Source organism: Macaca nemestrina, chromosome 1 (assembly GCF_043159975.1).
Source record: "Macaca nemestrina isolate mMacNem1 chromosome 1, mMacNem.hap1, whole genome shotgun sequence".
Lineage (NCBI taxonomy): Eukaryota > Metazoa > Chordata > Mammalia > Primates > Cercopithecidae > Macaca > Macaca nemestrina.
The window spans coordinates 26,760,600-26,779,618 of record NC_092125.1 but is presented as its reverse complement, the minus strand read 5'-3'; the positions used below and the strand labels follow the sequence as shown (position 1 = coordinate 26,779,618).

Genomic DNA, 19,019 nt, shown 5'->3' with positions numbered 1-19,019 from the left:
GTAGAGCAAAGAAAATGGTGATGTTTGTCATGTTCAAAATCTTATTGACCAAGACAGTCCTCTCTCTCTCTCTCTCTCTCTCTCTCTCTCTCTCTTTTTTCTTTTCTTTTCTTTTTTTTTTTTTTTTTTGAGACAGAATCTCACTCTGTCACCAGGCTGGAGTGCAGTGGTGTAATCTAAGCTCACTGCAACCTCCACCTCCTGGGTTCAAGTGATTCTCTTGCCTCAGCCTTCCAAGTAGCTGGGATTATAGGTGCATGCCACCATGCCCAGCTAATTTTTGTGTTTTTAGTAGAGACAGGGTTTTACCATGTTGGCCAGGATGGTCTTGATCTCTTGATCTCGTGATCTGCCCGCCTCGGCCTCCCAAAATGCTGGGATTACAGGCATGAGCCACCATGCCCAGACGACAATCCTCTCTTAAGGAGAAGAAGGGGTATATATTTACCTAGGGGATTCCCTAGAGGAGGAGAGGCAGAAAGGCATAAGAGGAGTATAGTAAACTGAAATCTTGACATCTAAATCTAAGACCTGGCTCTGTCACTGTACCCCTTTGGAACTTTAGGTAAATTCTTAACTCTTTCTGGGTCTCAATTTTCTCTTTTAATAAGACAAAGATTTGGAATAATAAAACTCTAAATTCATTTCCAGCCCTAGGACCTTATGGTCTAAAATGAGACTTCTTACATGATTCTAGTTAAGGTAAAACAATTCAGGATTAATAATAGTTATGTTAAGTACACTAGGTTTTTAAGAGCTCAATTTTGCTTATGTATAATAATGAGTTTGACAAAAAAAGTGGATTAAAGATGAATGGTTGAAACCCTCATTTAGCTTCTCCCTAGACAGGGGGATGGATAGTTTGCAAGGGAAAGTTTATTTTCTAGCATTGTGCCAGAAGAAAACAGGATAGGTCTAATAATAGCCTAAAAGATGCAAGCACTTTGAGATTCTTGCTTCCATACCATAGTCAGATTCTCAGGGTCTCAGTGGACATAGTCTTGGAGTTGGGCAGGGCATCTTAAAGCAGTGATCATCACCTAGGTTTACGTTGAGATTCTTACTTTACAACGTGCCTTCTGCCCAGTGACTCATGAGTGACACAGACAGTTATGGGTATTGGGAGGAGGGAGTAATCACTTAAAGGTGACAATCTTGGAGAAAAGTATAAGGAGGTGACTGGAAGACTGGATCTTCTTTGAAGGTTGGGTATGATCTAGAGAAATAGACAATAGTTGGGGTCTAAGAGCACAGAAAGAGATGGAATATATAGTGTAGTTGAGGAAAAATAAGTGGGCCAGCTTAACATAAGCAACTCTGACATAGATTCAGTCTTCTGAATCAAAACCAGAATTTTGAGGCACTCAAGAAAGAGGGGTATTAACTACATCGGTTATAAACTTTTTAAAAAGTGACTTTACAGAGACTAGTCTGGAGTGGGTAGTTTCGATATCTTCATAAGGATGACCTTGCCTTGACTCATTCTTTAGCATTATTGTCCTTATAAAAAGTAATGCTATTAAAAATTTCATGTGTACATTGAGTCTTGAATTTCTTTTGGCACCTCCTGTGTCCATTGATTCAAAGCAAGGAAGCTGTATTCTCTTTCTTGAACTTTATGAGTTTGAAGTACAGTCCATACTATTGAGTGAGTTCTATGGGGCCATTGTCAAATCTAAAAGTGCTTTACAATGCTCCTGAGTAGATGGCATCCCACTGGGGTCACATCATTCACTAATTGTAGGTAATGTTCTTGGATGATAGCAAAAACCATATATAGCTCTAATAGCTGCTCTACAGATAGGTCCAAGTGCTATACCAACCCAACCCCAGTCTGGTTTATGTAAACCAACTATAAAATAATTTGCATGCAAAATATTATTTTACAAACTCCAATATCACAGGAGTAAACTATCTATTGAGAAGACTTTGAATACTTGCATAAATGTTATATAAACGTTACATAAACATGATGGGCTTTAGTTTGGAGTCTTTGTTAATATAAACATTTTTAGAATTATCATAACCTAATTTATTTTAGCTCTAGACTAATTAATATTTATTCATAACCTATGTCTTTGCTAACTTGCCTAACTAAAAAGAGCCTCTGACGTTTCTTTCCCCTGGTATAATTAAAAATTAAAATTTGCCATCAGTAACTTATAGAAAACGTTTTTTCACGCTTATTTTTATCTCTTATACATTAGTATCTTTGAGGTCAAAATTGCTCTTTGGAGTAAAAACTCTCTGTCTAGTTGTTTAAAGAATCTATAAAATCTTTCCTTCCTTCCTCCCTCCCTCCCTTCCTCCTCCCCCCTTCTTTCTTTCTCTTTCTTTCTCTTTCTTTCTCTTTCTTTCTCTCTTTCTTTCTTTCTTTCTTTCTTTCTTTCTTTCTTTCTTTCTTTCTTTCTTTCTTTCTTTCTTTCTTTCTTTCTTTCTTTCTTTCTTTCTTTCTTTCCTTCCTTCCTTCCTTCCTTCCTTCCTTCCTTCCTTCCTTCCTTCCTTCCCTTCCTCCCTTCCTTCCTTCCCTTCCTCCCTCCCTCCCTCCCTTCCTTTTTTCCTTCCTTCCTTCCTTCCTTCCTTCCTTCCTTCCTTCCTTCCTTCCTTCCTTCCTTCCTTCCTTCCTTCTAGCAACGACGATAACATTTAGCACATATATACATTTTAGGAAGCAAAGCATGGGGAATCAGAGGCAAATTATCCCCAAATCTCTGCCTTCTAGGAATACAAAACCTAAGAGAATTAGATCTAAATAAAAACTGTAAGCTACATGTAGACTGAGTTGTCCTGCTTATTGAGATTAAAATGAGATTTATTTCAACCCTAACGTGTAAGCTGTAGTAGCCTTGAATCCCTCCCAATCTTTCCAAAAGTACTTTTGAGAGGGAGGATGGAGGGAGGGAATAAGTGGTGATTGGTATGATAGTCACATGCCCCTTAACATTTCTTGCTGCATATGCTGTTCTTCAAATGCTGTTTCTGCACTATATTGCCCAAGATGTGAAACACAGTCTCATTACCCCTGACAATTTCACTCACACAAGACATTTGCTTGTGTGGTAGACTTTGCTGAAAGCTTGAGATGATGGAGGGGTTTCACACAGCCCATTATTTGCCCCCCTCCCTTGATACACATCCTTTTCTCCATCATCCAGGTCTCCACCCTATTAACACAGAAGAGAGAACCTTAAGAGGATTTTTGGAAAGTAAGGGATGGGATAAAGCATGAAAGATGACCAGGTGCTAGCCAAGTTGTCGGACACTTTGCTGAAGAGAGGGAGCCCTGCCCTCGTGTGATAGGCAGAATCTTCATCTTTCTTCTTCTTGCTTTCCTGTCCATGGACTCTTTCGTGTCTGCTTAGTATAAGCCACCAACTCCCATCTCACATTTCAGTGACACCAAAGAATAGCAGAGACTTTGAAATTTTCTTTCTCTTCTTTTGCTTCTCTGGCATAAAGGAAAGTAAGCACTATACAGATTCATTGATATTGAATTAGGCCCTTTATATTAGAAGAAAAGAGTGACTTTTAAATGTTATTTTTTCTCCCTTTACAATTACAACACATTTCTATCTAGTCCCATCCTACAGTTGAGTGTTAATATCTCATTCAGTGGATGATGGATTCTTTATTTTTCATCTTAAAATTAAATAGCTATGTTCTATACCAGAGAAGTGCTCACTGGCTACTAGAGAATTCACTCCCAAATGAAAAATAAATGACATTAAATACATAATTCTGTCACTGCTAGAGCACTGTATTGTTTTCTTGCCATGGTCAATAGATACTTGTTCACCTTTTGGCAGCAGTGAAGGTAATTTTAAATTTTAGAAAGGAAAAACTTCCAGTTATACAGGAATTACTATTCTAAAAGAAATGTGTTTTCTGAATTTAATCTTTTAGATCAAAATGATAGAATTGTAAAGTCAAAAGGAGAAAAATTGAGGATTGCCTGGTTTGTATTATCATGAGTTCTCAAATGTTTATAAAGGCCATCTAAGAGTGAAAAGACAATGGAAACACGTAAGTCATTTCCTAATCTTATTTTAACCTTCAGGTTCAAACTTTTTATAGAATAGATGAAATGATAGGTACTTCATTGATTATCTTTTCACATAATCCTGTTTATCCCATAAGTGGAAATACTTCTCAAGAGTGAAATAGCCAAATGGAGGAAAAGGTCTTGGATAATAGCACACATTAGTCTTATTTAAAATTGTCATTCCAAATTATGATAATTTGTTTCCAAAGATGGCCGCCATAAATTTCTTCTTTCTCTGCACCTATGCACAATTCCCACATCAAGAGGTGAAGTCTAATTTCCCTCCCCTGTTATCTGGACTGACCTTCAGTTTTTGTTTCACCAATACAATCAGGTAGAAATGATATTGTAGCACTCCCAAGGCTAGGTCGTAAGAAACTTTGCACCTTTCCCCTGGGCCACATGGAACATTCCTCTTGGGATGCTCTTGAAACGCATCAGTCATACTGTGAGAAATTCAAGTCACATCCAAAAACCACATATAGAAGCTTCAGTAGACAGTCTCAGCAGAACTGCCAATCAACAACTGGCCATATGGTACAGCTATCTTGACCATAAAACCCAATTGGGCCTTCAAATGATTCCAACCCAGCCACCATCTGTTAGCACCTACTTGGGAGACTTTGAGCAAGAACCATTCAGCTCAGTCCAGTTAACCTAACAGAACTTTAAGAGATCATAATAAATTGCTATTTTGAGCCACTAAATTTTAGGATGGTTTATAGCAGAGCAATAAATAACTGAAACAGAAATACAAATATTTTGAATAATCCACCTGTTTCTTCTTTTTTCAACTCTTTGCATAGTCTTTTTTAACCAGGTACTATGCTAGGTGCTGGTGATAGATTCAAAGATGAAAGAGATATAAGATGTAAAGCCTGATGCATTTTCATAAGGAACATTTACTTGGTGAGACAGACAAATGTGTAGAAGAATATTATGCCATTGGATAAGTGATACAAAAATGCATATGATTCCTGAGGGATCACATAGCTTTGGGAAAATGAATTGACTTTTTTTGGGAAGGTTATTAATAAATAAAACTGAAAACTAAGCAGAAGACACAGAGAATCACCTGAGCACTAGCATGGGGCAAAGATGGCATGTGGAACTTTCTTGGAATTGCAAATAGTTCAGTCTGGCTGGGGCATAGAATATGAAGACTAAGTGGGGAGATATAATTGGGAAAGTTGACAGAGAGCTCAAAAACGTCCTTGTATACTGTCAAACGAGTTTGGATTTTATTATGCAATGTTAAATTCTAGTCATTTTCATCCATTCATCTTTTATTTTACCTTACTATCCTTCAACAACTAAAAAATATTCATACTCCTCCAATGGCTAAGTTAAAGGATCTTGAGGACAGGAAGAGAGTCACATTGTCTGATTTATGATTCAGGATGATGGAATCTTTTGACCAGATTTCTTTTTTTTAGATCTTAAAATGCATTCTCTTCAGTGAAGCCATCTTTGGGGTTAGTCATTACTCTCACCTTATCTGTCATCTTGACTCCAGTATGCTATTCCTCTTCTTTTGGTCTAGACTCTCCAATTTTAAAGCTATTTTCAAGTTAAGGAAAGGTCATTTTTCCACAGTTCAGTTCTCTGAAAAACTTACATCCCCCAGTGAAAGTCACAGTCCAGGAGTGAAGCAATCACATGCTAGAACTTTAAGGCCAATTGGAAAGTCTTTACAAACACTTGCCTTGGTCAATCTTATTTCTTGCTACAAGCCTGAAAATACACAGTCCTAAAAAATATGTTGTCTCTGTGCACACATGTAATTTTTAAAAAGGAGAGGGCAATACGAAGGGAACTGAGGCTTGATCACCAAAAATCAGCACAATGAAAACAAATGATAATGAATAATGAGCACTAGAATTCAAATTACCAGATGTTTTAAAGAGATGGAGTGCCAGTTTTCAATTCCATTTTGAGTACCACATTACAAAAGAACTATTTTAAAAATAAAAAACTGATTGAGGGAAAAGAAAAACAAATAAAAGAATACCTAAACTTGAATGATCTCATTTGCTCCTGATAAACTTCAATCACATCTTCTTACTCCATTCCCAGTTCTTTTATAGTATGAGTAGCAGCAGTTCTCTGATCTTCAAAGACAAATCTGAGTGAATTCATTGGAACTCCCTGTCTTTGACAGTATGATTCTTTGAGTTTCTTCAGATGTGTTGTCATTTTCACTTTGAAGTGAATCTCACCGCTATCCTGTCCTGTGACTTTGAGTTTAACATATTCTCATTCCTTCTTATTCCCCAAGTCATTGGTTGAAGGTTTTGCCTCTTGCATAGCAGTGACCTCAGGTAGGCAAAACTTCATCTGGGGGTTTATAAATTGGTCTCCCTTCCGCATAGTACAATACTGTGGCTGCAGGGACTCTGTTCTTGTCTTTTAAAAGGTGGTATAGGTATGCGCTTGCTTCTATACAAAGGAAGAAAATGCATTAGAGAAGAAGAGACAGAATACATGGATGAAAGGAACGAAGAAGGGGAACTCAGAGCACAGGCAGAGAAAAGGCATTGGAGGACACTTTTCCCCACTGAGGAAGGTGGGAATAAGTTAAAGATGCATAAGTTTCTAAAGGCATGACGGAAGGGGGCAGGGCGCAGTCAAGAAGCCTCTATGCAGTAGGTGAGAGCTGTGGCATCCAAGAATAATGGAGAGGATGGTAGGTAGGTGGCTTCTAAAAAAATGGCAAGGATCTGTAAAAGCTACTGTAGAGTAGTAAGATTGGACTGACTTGAGTCTCAGAGAAGGACTGCTGCATAGCTACACGGCCAAGCTAAGGTTTAAAAGAATGACTTTATATTGTCAGTAATCTGCATGGGTATGTTATCTTTTTTTCCTAGCACTCAGCAATTCAAGTATGACAGTGAGAAGGTGAGTGGCTGGATTGATCCAAGGTTATAACTTTTCTGGGCAGATGCAGTGAACTCAAAAACTGGATGACAGTTAAGAATACTGACAAAAGAGTAGTGAGAAAGATAGGACACAGGGTCTAAGCAAGGACTTGGACAGCTCATTCAGGTGAAAAAATGGGTTTAAAAGTAAGAAAGCTGAAATGATCAGGGGCTGTGGTTAGAGAGGTGTTGTGCAGATTGGAGACTGAGTGGGCTTTCCTTATGGGCACGAGAGACACAGGGTGATGTAACACTTCTAGAGAAGGGATTGTGAGCTATCCATGATGGTGATGACATCACTGGTCATCACCATCACTTCAGTAGGAGGTCACTAAACTCCATCTATGTCAAGAGTGAAGAATGCTAGAGCTATAGTACAAGAGCCAACAGGAGCCTCAAAATAAGAGAGAAATACAGAAATGATGATAAGGAACAGGCTGATTAACTCTGAAGCATTGAGCAGGTAATGTCTGAGTTTAGCTTTTAAGGATCAATAGGAGTTCTTCAAGCAGATGAAAAAGGTGATAGAGGAGATTTCAGATAAAGTCAGTATCACCTGCCAAAGTTTAGAGGCATTTAAATTATTTTCTAGCACAACATCCTCAGGAGGTATAAACCATAAATACATGTCCCCATGACCATTCTTGAAATGAACTTTCCCATAGAATTAAAATAATCCCATTTCTGGATACTTGAGTAAGTTTGACTTAACTCTTTTCTCAGTTTGCCAGTTGTATAGTCTGAACAATCCTGCTACCTGTGGTTCTTAAGGAAGAGAGGTCATAGGTAAAGTTGGTGCAAAAGTCATTGCGGTTTTTACCATTACTTTCAATGTACAAAAATTGATATCCTAGAATCCATGATTTCTTCATGGTCCATTTTCTTTTTGTATCCTTTTTTGGAAGCAGGGTGATTTTAGAAAGCGTATGTATAGCATTCAAGGCTAAACAGAGCTGGTGTTGAATTGTGCTAACAACACCTACAAGCTGTGTAACATTTGGCAATTCACTTGGCCTTTCTGAATTTCCATTTTTGTGAAATACAGATAACATGTCTATCTCCTAGAATTATGAGAATGAAATGCAATCATGTCAATAAGGGATGGTACATAATAGATGCTCAATGTTTCCTCTTTGTGGTTCTCTCTGAATCTCCCTTGCTTCTCCCAACTCTGTTTTCCTAAGCTAATTTCTTTCAAACTTATGGCTGCTGACCTTTTATTATTCTTAATCCATTGATCCCTCTATATTGTGTATCTACCCCCTGCCACAGCCTCACATAAATACATCACAATTCCCTGAAAGTGTCCTGCTTTCTTAGAACTTGACTTCCAGCAGACTAACTCAGAAAGATCCAAGACAAAAAGATGAGGAAAAGGGAATCTCTTTTATACTAGATAGTTTTAATAATGGAATCCTAGAGACAAAGTCAGAAAGTGATCATGGGAACATAAAACAAAGAGAAAAAATACAAGAACATTGAGGAGACACCCTAACAATAAGATTAAGAGCAGGAGAGTGTCCTCCCATGCTTTGCTGAAGTTGAGTGATATCTGGTTAGTTTCCCTGGGCTCTTACCACCTTTCTGAAACTAAATGTTGTTTGAATAGGAGGAGCTAAATTTTTCATAAATAAATCTCTCTGATGGTTTGTTACATGTCCTTTATTTTGTTCTGCATTAAAGTGTAATCCATATTTTACAGTTTTCCCACTTGCCGACTTATTTTACATTTTATCTCATATAGAGGTCTGCAACCAAGGAAAACTGAGATTCTCCAACCGATTCTCTATGTATACTTTCAGAATAGAGTAGCACACTGTATTTAGGTGAATGACAATCCCTGGGGTTGTGCAACTATGCTTGCCCCGAGAATGACAGAGGCTGGGTTTTCAGGGACTCAGGACACTGAAATCCCTGGAACTGCCAAGCCTCAGTAGTTTCTTCACCTTTTCCTGTTAATGATCACACCACTTTATTCAAGTTTCTATGAAACTATACAGCAATGATAGAAAGATAAGTTTGCAATATAGACAAGACCATCAAAAAAAGTAATTTATAAAAAAAGAAGTATAAATGGTCAATGAGCATATGAGAGGATGCTCTGCCTCTCTGGTAGTGAGAGCAATGCCACTTAAAACAGCAGGGATAAGCCATTTAGAGTGATTTGACATTGATAGCATAAAATAATAACCATTGTTGGTGTGAATGTGAGAGAAGCCTGGAAGAGATTATTCCTATTTTTATTTTCCAAATTTAATATATGATTATGATGTGAGTATGTCTATTGCAGTAAGGGGCTAATAGAAAGTTGTCCAGAGAAGTATAAAGAAGAAAGAAATCATCCATAGTCACCTTGCTCAGTGATAACCACCACTGCCATTTACAATTGATTTATTTGAATCAGTATCCAGTTGAGATCTAATCATTGCATTTGGGATGTCTTTTAAGTCTCTTTTAATTTAGAACAGATCTCCCCCCTGCACTCTGCCTTTTTTTTTTTCTGGTGCTTGACTTCTGGAAGAAACTGGGTTAGCTGTCCTACAAATTGGTTCAAAATCTGGATTTGTCTATTTGTCCTCTAACTGCTCTGCAAACTAAAAGTTAGACCTAGGTCTTGATTCAACTCAAGTTTAACGTTTTTTGGCAAGAAAAGTTTGCAAGTGATGCTGTGTATTTGTAATTGCATTACATCATGCAGCACATAATGTCTGGTTGTCTCATTTTGAAACTGCTTACATTGATCAATGGCTTCAGATGGGACAGGCTGATTCTTCCGTTGTAAAGGTCCCTATCATCTCTTCTCTTAATGGTTTTAGCATCTGTTAATGTTCATTGCCTGAATCAATCATTTCATTAGTGTTGTTAAATGGGAATTTTCTAATTTCACTAGTTCTTCTACATTTGATAACTATAATTCTTCTCTAAGGAAAAAAATGTTCCTCATCAACCAGAGATTTTTTTATTTTGAAATGTAGTAAAACAGTGCAACCAAAATGAGTATTCCCTAATTTTGTCCACTCAAATTCCTAGAAATAATGACAAACCAGTGGCAAGAAATATCCATACATGTTCAGATTATGGTTTCTAAGTAACATTAACGACCAGAGATTCGTGGAGAAGGACTGAGTCCAAGTCCAGGGTGAAATAAGTAAGATGAACCTGATAAACATTGTGGTGGCAATAAAGAATCTCTCAAAGATAACGGCTGTGTCAAAAAGATCTCCCAGGAACTAGTTTGAAAGAACTTCTGCCAGTGCAAGATGGGGCAATCTTAACATCAAAAACAATAGTGACTGAAATTGATTATCTCATATTAAATATATTTTTAAGCCTATTAGTTCATAATAACACAGACAAAAAATAAAAACTGATAGAGAACCACAAAAGCACCAGCCAAAACAAAAACACAACAAATACCATTTCAGAAAAGTAGGGCACCAACCCCTTACTCTGAAAACTGGTAAATTACAGGGAAAAGATGATTTTTGTTTCTAAATGGTCATCATGGCTGCTGTGTGAGGAGTATGTTGTAGGAAAACAAGAGTAGAAACAGGGAGGCTTCGACCAGACTCCAGGGACTGTGTAAGTTGCCAGGGATACATAGATGATGAGCTAGCCCCTGACCTCCTGGAGCTCCCATCTCCAGTGGGGAAGGCTACCTTGTCACCAGGCAGTTGGAATCAAGCGGCAAGTATATAATAACAGAGGCAAGCAGACGGTGCCACTGCAGCACATGAGAATGGCATCAAGCCATCCTGGGAGCTCTAATACAGAGGAGTACATACCCAAGCTGAGTCTTATAGGTTGAGTCAGAAATAAAAGACTATCATATCCAAGACCAACTCCAGAACCAGTTAGAGCCTGCTGGAACTAAGACAGCTGTAGTCAGTACTGACTCAGGACCTGGATAGGATTAAGCTGGCAGGAGGAAGGGAACATTAAGTCCAGCAGAGAAGGGACTGGGGAAGATGGGCTGAAAATTGATCCAACTTAGCTACGGAGAGGATAGGGCTCAGATTTCTTTTGTACTACCATCATCTCTCTGTTTATCTGATCATTGCTTGTAACGGTGAAACACGCTAATTGGTGGTGATGAGAGGAGAGCTATGAGGAAAAGTGGGGAGGCAGACATCAACGAAGCACAAATCACAGCAGTTTTACATGGAAGGTGAATTATGCTATGTTGCTGAGCTGCATCATAGGAAAAGAGGTGCTGTGTCTATGCTGTGTTAAAATTTTAATCACTAGGGATGTTATAAACACTGAGGATTCAAAAACACACTGAGAGATCACTGGCCAGACAGAAGTAACACATGGAGACAGACTCAGGCTGTGGAATAACATAAGATGATGTCAGAGTAGACCCTCACATGACCCAGTGGATCTGCAAATATCCCAGATCCTTGGTATATTTGGATGGATAAAGTGGACGCTACCCAAAGGAGGGTGAGTAATATGGACTGCCTATGCACAGAAATACAGAGAAGAGTTACAAACCGATGCTGAGCTGAAGTGTAAAGTTTCAGAAGAGGGTTTAAACAAATATTTAAAACAATTAATGATAACATTCAGTTGTGGCAGGAGTGCAGTAAAACTGCTGTTTTGATGTACTACTAGTGAGAGCTGAATCAGTACAATCTTCCTGGAAAACAAATAATGGTATGTTTAAATATCCCAAAATGTTCTTATACTTTTTCCTAATGATTTTACCTTTGAAAATATAAGGAAAAAATCCCCCAAATATACAAGAATATATGTATATACACAAAGTATATCAGAGTATTAGTTTAGAGGAAAATAGAAAACAATCTAAATTCCTACCAGTAAGGAATGATTAATTAGGGGTGGCATATGTATAATTGGAATATTATGCAGGAATTAAATGGTTACTTTTAATTAAATTATTTGAGATTAAGTTAGAAAGTAGAAGATAAAGTGTATAAATTTTTTAGTTTTTAAAACCTTAGAAAAACTATATCTAAAGTAGAAGCACAGCAAAATTATCTGTAATCAAATTATGTTATTTTTAGAAGATTTATTGGGAGATAATTGACATACAACAAAATTCACTAATTTAAATGTCTAATTTGATGACTTTTGATAACTATTTATACCTGTGTAACTGCCACCACAATTAAAGAATATTTTGATAACCCCCAAAATTTCTGTGTTTTTTTATATTCCCTTCTATCAGGACTCCCTGACACCTGATAACCACTCTCTGCTTTCTGGTGCTATAGTTTTGCCTTTTCTTTTTTTTTTTTTTTTTTTGAGACGGAGTCTCGCTCTGTAGCCCAGGCTGGAGTGCAGTGGCCGGATTTCAGCTCACTGCAAGCTCCGCCTCCCGGGTTCACGCCATTCTCCGGCCTCAGCCTCCAGAGTAGCTGGGACTACAGGCGCCCGCCACCTCGCCCGGCTAGTTTTTTGTATTTCTTTAGTAGAGACGGGGTTTCACCGTGTTCGCCAGGATGGTCTCGATCTCCTGACCTCGTGATCCGCCCGTCTCGGCCTCCCAAAGTGCTGGGATTACAGGTTTGAGCCACCGCGCCCGGCCTAGTTTTGCCTTTTCTAACATTTCATGTAAACAGATTCTTATAGTGTGTAGGTTTCTATGCTAGTGTCTAGCATAATGGTTTTGAGATTCGTCCATGTTGTTGGATGTATCAATAGTTTGTTCCTCTGTGTTGCCGAATAGTATTCTATTGTATAGGTATACTACAATTTGCTTTTCCATTCACTAGTTGTTGGGCATTTGGGTTGTTTCAATTTGCTTACTATGATAAATAAAGCTTCTATGATCATTAGTGTGCAAGTCTTTGTGTGCTCATATTTTCATTTATCTTGGGTAAATACGTAGGAATGGAATTATTAGATTATTTGGTAAGGGTTAACTTTATAAGAAACTGCCAAAATTTTTTTCAAAGTAAAATAGATGTACCTGTTATAATGTGTGAGACAGTTGCAGTTATTCCACATTATAATTTTGAGGATTCCTTTGAGATTTGATTTCTAGTCTTATTCTGCTGTGGTCTGAGAAGATACTTGATATGATTTCAATTTTTTAAAATGTGTTGAGACTTGCTTTGTGGCCTATTATATGTTTTATCTTGGAGAATGTTCCATGTGCTTATGAGTAGAGTGTATATTCTGCAGTTCTTGGGTAGAATGTTCTGTAAATATCTGTTAAGTCCAATTGTTCTAGAATGCCATTTAAGTCCATAGTCTCTTTCTTGACTTTCTTTTTCAAAGATCTGTCTAGTACTGTCAGCGGTGTATTGAAGTCTCCCACTACTATTGTGTTGCTGTCTGTCTCATTTCTGAGGTCTAGTCATAATTGTTTTATGAATCTGGGATCTACAGCATTAGGAATATATAAATTTAGGAATGTAATATCTTCTGTTGGATTGATCCTTTTATCATTATATAGTGACCATCTTTGTCTTTTTTTTTTTTTTTCTGTTAACCTTTTGAAGTCTGTTTTTTTCTCCTAATATAAGAATAGCTATTCCTGCTCACTTTTGGTTTCCATTTGCATGGAATATCTTTTTTTTTTTTTTTTTTTTTTTTGAGACGGAGTCTTGCTCTGTCCCCCAGGCTGGAGTGCAGTGGCGCGATCTCGGCTCACTGCACGCTCCGCCTCCCGGGTTCACGCCATTCTCCTGGCTCAGCCTCCCGAGTAGCTGGGACTACAGGCGCCCGCCATCTCGCCCGGCTAGTTTTTTGTGTTTTTAGTAGAGACGGGGTTTCACCGTGTTAGCCAGGATGGTCTCGATCTCCTGACCTTGTGATCCGACCGCCTCGGCCTCCCAAAGTGCTGGGATTACAGGCTTGAGCCACCGCGCCCGGCCTGGAATATCTTTTTACACCCTTTTACCTAGAGTTTGTATGAATCCTTACATGATAGGTGAGCCTGTTGAAGACAGAAAATACTTGGTTTGTGATTTTTAAAAATCCATTCTGCCATTCTGTGTCTTTTAAGTGTAGCATTTAGGCCATTTACATTCAATGATAATATTGAGATGTGAGATACTGTTCTCTTTATCATGTTGTTACCTAAGTTTGATTTTTTTCATTGTGTTGTTATTTATAGCCCTTGTGAATTTTAAGCTTTCAAGAGATTCTATTTTGGTGCATATTTGGCTTTTATTTCAAGGTTTAAAACTCCTTCTAGCGTTTATTGTAGTACTGGTCTGGTGGTGGCAAATTCCCTCAGCATTTGTTTGTCTGAAAATGGCTTTTTTTAACCTTCATTTATGAAACAGTTTTGCTGGATACAAAGTTCTTGGCTAACAGTTGCTCTGTTTAAAGGGGTTGAAGATAGAACCCCAATCCTCTCTGGCCTATAAGGTTTCTGCTGAGAAGTCTGCTGTTAGTCTGAAAGGTTTTCCTTTGTAGGTTACCTGATACTTTTGTTTTAGTGCGCTTAAAATTCTTTTTCTCATGTTGACTTTAGATAGCCTGATGACTACATGCCTTGCTGACGATCTTTTTGCAATGAGTTTCCCGGGAGTTCTTTGATCTTCTTGGATTTGGATATCTAGATCTCTAGCCAGACCAGGGAATTTTTCTTCAATTATTCCCTTAAATAAGTTTCCCAGACTTATTGTGCTCTCTTCTTCCTTAGGAACAACAATTATTCTTAGGTTTGACCATTTTACATAATCCCATATTTCTTGAAGACTTTGTTCCTTTCTTTTGATTCTCTTTTCTTTATTTTTGTCTGATTAGATTAATTCAAAAGCCTTGTCTTTGAGCTCTGAAATTCTTTCTTCTACTTGTTGTAGTCTATTGTTAAAACTTTCCACAGTATTGTGTAATTTCCTAAGTGTCTTTCATTTCCAGAAGTTCTGATTGGTTTTTCTTTATAAGATCTGTCTTTCTAGAAAATTTTTCATTCATATCCTGAAATGCTTTCAAATTTCTTTATGATGGTTTTCACCTTTCCCTGATATCCCCTTGAGTAGCTTAATAATTGACTGTCTGAATTCCTTATCTCGTATTTCAAAGATTTCATCTTGGTTTGGATCTATTGCCAAAGAGCTAGTGTAATCTTTTGAGAGTGTTCTAGAACCCTGTTTTGTCATATTACCAGAGTTACTTTTCTGGGTCCTTCTCATTGGGGTAGACTATTTCTTCTAATTATTCTTGAATTTATGTTTTATTTAACCGTGTTTCTTCATTTATTTGTTAATTTCTTTTTTCCCCTTAAGGATGTGACTTTAATGCTTATAGTTGATTATAGCCTAATTAGGTTCTTGATGCTTTCAGGGGTGGAGACTCGGTAAGAGTTCCTTGGTAATACAGAGTCTTTGTACAGTGGCTTTCTCATATGCTGGTTGTAGTAGCAATGTGCTCAGTGTGTGAGCAAGTTCACTGTCTCCTATGGGGTTGGAATGGTAGAGGTCTCTTGAAGCTTATCATATAACCATGTGGTGTGTACATTTTTATTTATTTATTTATTTTTCCCCAGTATTTTGCTTACTGGTTTGATGGTTCAGGCTTCAGGCCAGTAGGGGAGGTGTCTCTGGGTAGGAACCAGTTGTGGCTAAAGCAGGTAGGTAAATGCAATACCCAATGGTAGGCAGAGGTCCCAGCCTTGACAGAGGGGTCTGGAGGAGCTCTCAGTGTGTCACACTGAGGTCTTAACAGGGGGAAGGGTTGGAGCCACCTCAGGTCCCCTGCCAGGTTAGCAGGAGAGTTATCCAACTCTTAGACACATCCCCGTCCCAGTGCTATTGCTATTCAGATCACACACGTGCCTCTTTTCATCTGTAGGAGTGTTGATGTTCCAACTAGAGAGGAATTGTGACTCTCATAATCCTGAACCTGGAGGGTGTTCCTTCTGCAGGAATACAGTCGCCCTGACGTGTTCCAGAAAGGCTGTCTATAGTTGCACCCATGTCAAGCTCCCATGGCAGAAGCCCCAACTGTGTCTGCAGTAGTGGACAAGGCGGGAAAGATGTCCCCTTCTCCGGTACCCTTCACGCACACCAGGGCTGTCTGACTGTTGGGTTAGAACTGAAGTTGCTCCCTGCTGAGCCTAGCACTGCAACTCTGCCTCTGCTGAAAGAAACTTCCCACCAATGGAAAGATCTGGTGCTCAAGGCCTGCCATCCAGATTACTTTGTCTCACAGGGTATTCCCTTGCTGTGGTACACTACCACTTCCCCTAGGAGTGGGAGTCCCTGGGAGACAGACTGCTTTGAGTGTTGCTGCTCCTCTGGGTCTAGCCACCCAGTGAAGTTGCCATACTCCAGGCAGGAGCTGGAAAGCATCTGCAAGGGATCTGTCCTCAAGTCTTCCAGCAGTGGATAGCAGCACCAGCTCTAATGGGGGTTGCAGGGGAGTGATGTATATTCTGTGAGATTCCTTGGTTATCGTTAACATTAGTGCATTGGCTTTCTTGAATGCCAGTTAAAGTAGTAATGAAATAGTCACCTGGACAGACTCAGGACCTCCTGGTTAGCCAGAGTGGTGCAGGCAGAGGTGATAGCTGAGATCATGAAGCTGTTTCCTCCTTCCTGGGTGCAGTGTTATTCTATCAGGAGATGCTGTAATGGACTGCGTTGGTTGGTCTCCAACTAGGAAGTGGTGCTTGCAAAAGAGCATCAGTTGCAGTGGTAGCAGTGGGATTTTTGTTTGCCTTATTTTGCCTTGGGAGAAGGGGATACTCCGGTTTCTCAGGCAATGAGAGGAGCCATATAGCTCCCAAAAGATTCTGTCTTTTGCGTTAAGCTACCAGGGCAGGTGGTGGGGCAAAGCTAAGTTGGGGCTGAGACAGGCAGGTTTGTACAGTGAGTCTCATGCAGGGTAAGCAGCAGCCCCTGTGGGTATCAGAAGACAGGAGCAGTTCTCAGGCCACTGGGTTGATATTCCAGAGTGTAGTATTGCTGCCTCTGTTGCACAGAAGAGTTAGCACAGGGAGTGGGGAGTAATGGTAAGCCCCACACAGATCCCACACACTTGGCAAGGCATATCCACTCCTGCAGTGTTCCACTGGCAGCAGTGAGCTCAGTTCCAGGTGGCCTGCATTCAGAACTCACAACTGCTCCAAAGCGTATGCTTTCCCTCTGGAGATGGCAACTGTGGCTTTCAGGCCATGCCCCTTCCTATCCACTGCGAAGCTGGGCACCCAACTTCTGCACTTGTGGTTCCTGCACTAGCAGCTGGAGCACACTTTTCACTCACCCGCCCCAGCCCTGGCTAAGGGAATTCATCCTTACCCAAGATTATATCATGAAACCCAGTTGGGGACTTCTTTCAACCTGAGACACTGCCTGAACTATTTAGCTGTGCTCTGCAGGGTCCCCTGTGAGGAACAGTGAAAAGTGCCTTCCCTCTATCTGCACTGGAAACTGGGAGTGCATGCAAGGGTCTTCCTGCTGCTGCTACAAGTTTTTATATTCCATGTACCTCACCAGGTTGGTTCCTGTACTGGGTAGGGTTAAAGCCTTCCCCTGGGGCCTAGACTTCCAGGGTCCCTGGAGGGGCTGTATGTCCCAGGGGTAGTCTCTCCCCTCACTCTAGGGACTCATAGCCCTTCACCTGACTCACTGTGTGGGCTGCAGCCTCTTGTTTCCTTCAAAGGGTCTGTACATCCCTTTGGTTTCCCTGTTTAGTTTCTGTATCGCTTCTTGAAAAAAGTTCACAGTGTGAATCTCTACACACTATTTTGTCCTTCCAAGTGGGAGAGGTATGCTAGCAATGCCTCTAATCCACCATCTTGGACAAAATAAAAAAAAAAAAAGAATTGACATTATTTTTTCCAATAAACATTTGAAAGAATTCAACTGTGAAATCACCTGGGCCTGGGGTTTTGTGTGGGGAAGAATTTGTTTTAATTATAAGTTCAATTTCCTTCAAACATAGACAAAAAACTATTCAGGTTATCGTTTAGTTTTTGAACTACTTGGGTAGTTTGCTTCTTTCAAAAATTTTTTTTCATTTTACCTAAATTATTGAATTTATTGGCAAAAAGCTGTTGATTACATTTCCTTATTTTCCTTTTAATGTCCCTAGGAACTCTAGTGATGTTTCCTCTTTCGTTGTTGATATTGTCAAGTTGTGTCTTTTCTCTTTTGCCTGATCAGCTTGGTTAGAGGTTTATTAGTTTTATTGATTTTATTGTTTTCTTAAAACATTTTTTTTCTATTTTATTGTTTTCTAATGTTTGTTATTCCATTCTTTCTATTTACTTTGGATTCCATTTGCATTATTGTAATCAGAAAACAGTCAATAAATAAAATCAAATATAACAGCCTAGATACACTAAAATTATCTTCTCTTGAGTTATTAAAGTAAAACATTTCAGTTTGAATAGAAGACTAGAGACTCACCCAATCTTCAAGGACTACAAGCAGTTCAGCAAAATCAAATAAGATATTACTTGCTTTTCTGTAGAAACAAATGCTAAAGAAGGATTTTCATTGGCACAGGGGGGCTAAGAAAGAATTTTACTTTTTTAATGTCAGTTTTTATCCTGAATCTTCTCAATATATTTCATAAAATCACCGTACTATGCTTTTCTAAATTTAGAACAAAAGAATGTCAGGCAATGATCTTCATCATTCACCTCCTGAGCATATCTTGACAAAATCTGATGAATAATTGTGAAGTGCCCTATAAAAACAGCTGTGGAGTATAATTGCCAAAAAGCTAATTAAAATTTATAAAGTGTCAACATATTGACATTGAGAGTCTCCAATTTACCTAAAAATTATTAGAATTCATAATTGAAATGATGTCACTGCCATCCAAAGCAAGAAATGTTTGTAGAATGTCAGCTTGTATATGGTACTGGGCTAGCAAAGAGGACCCTGCTCTCAAAGAGTTAATATTTTCATTGTGGATCCAAGACGTACATAAAGAGATAAGTGCTACAGGTTGTCCAAAGCTAAGTGCCAAATGAGTAGTGCAGAACTCTAGAAATTCAGAAGCTTATGACATATGAGGGCTATAATCATGGATCAGGGATGTAGAAGAACATTTTATAGGGAAGTTGAAATGTATCTGGATCTTAAAAGAAAAAATCCAACTGAAACAAGAAGGAAAGACACAAA

At 38.9% G+C, this 19,019-nt stretch overlaps 1 long non-coding RNA gene across 3 annotated transcripts in view; it reads left to right on the top strand.

The window, feature by feature from the left end:
* The first annotated feature begins 7,255 nt into the window (after positions 1 to 7,255).
* LOC105493016 (uncharacterized) overlaps positions 7,256 to 19,019 on the top strand; it is a 129,800-nt gene continuing 118,036 nt past the window's right edge. For all 3 annotated transcript variants that reach the window (XR_011610907.1, XR_011610906.1, XR_011610905.1), the window contains exon 1: positions 7,256 to 7,423. This is a non-coding gene — a long non-coding RNA (uncharacterized lncRNA). The remainder of the gene's footprint in view (positions 7,424 to 19,019) is intronic.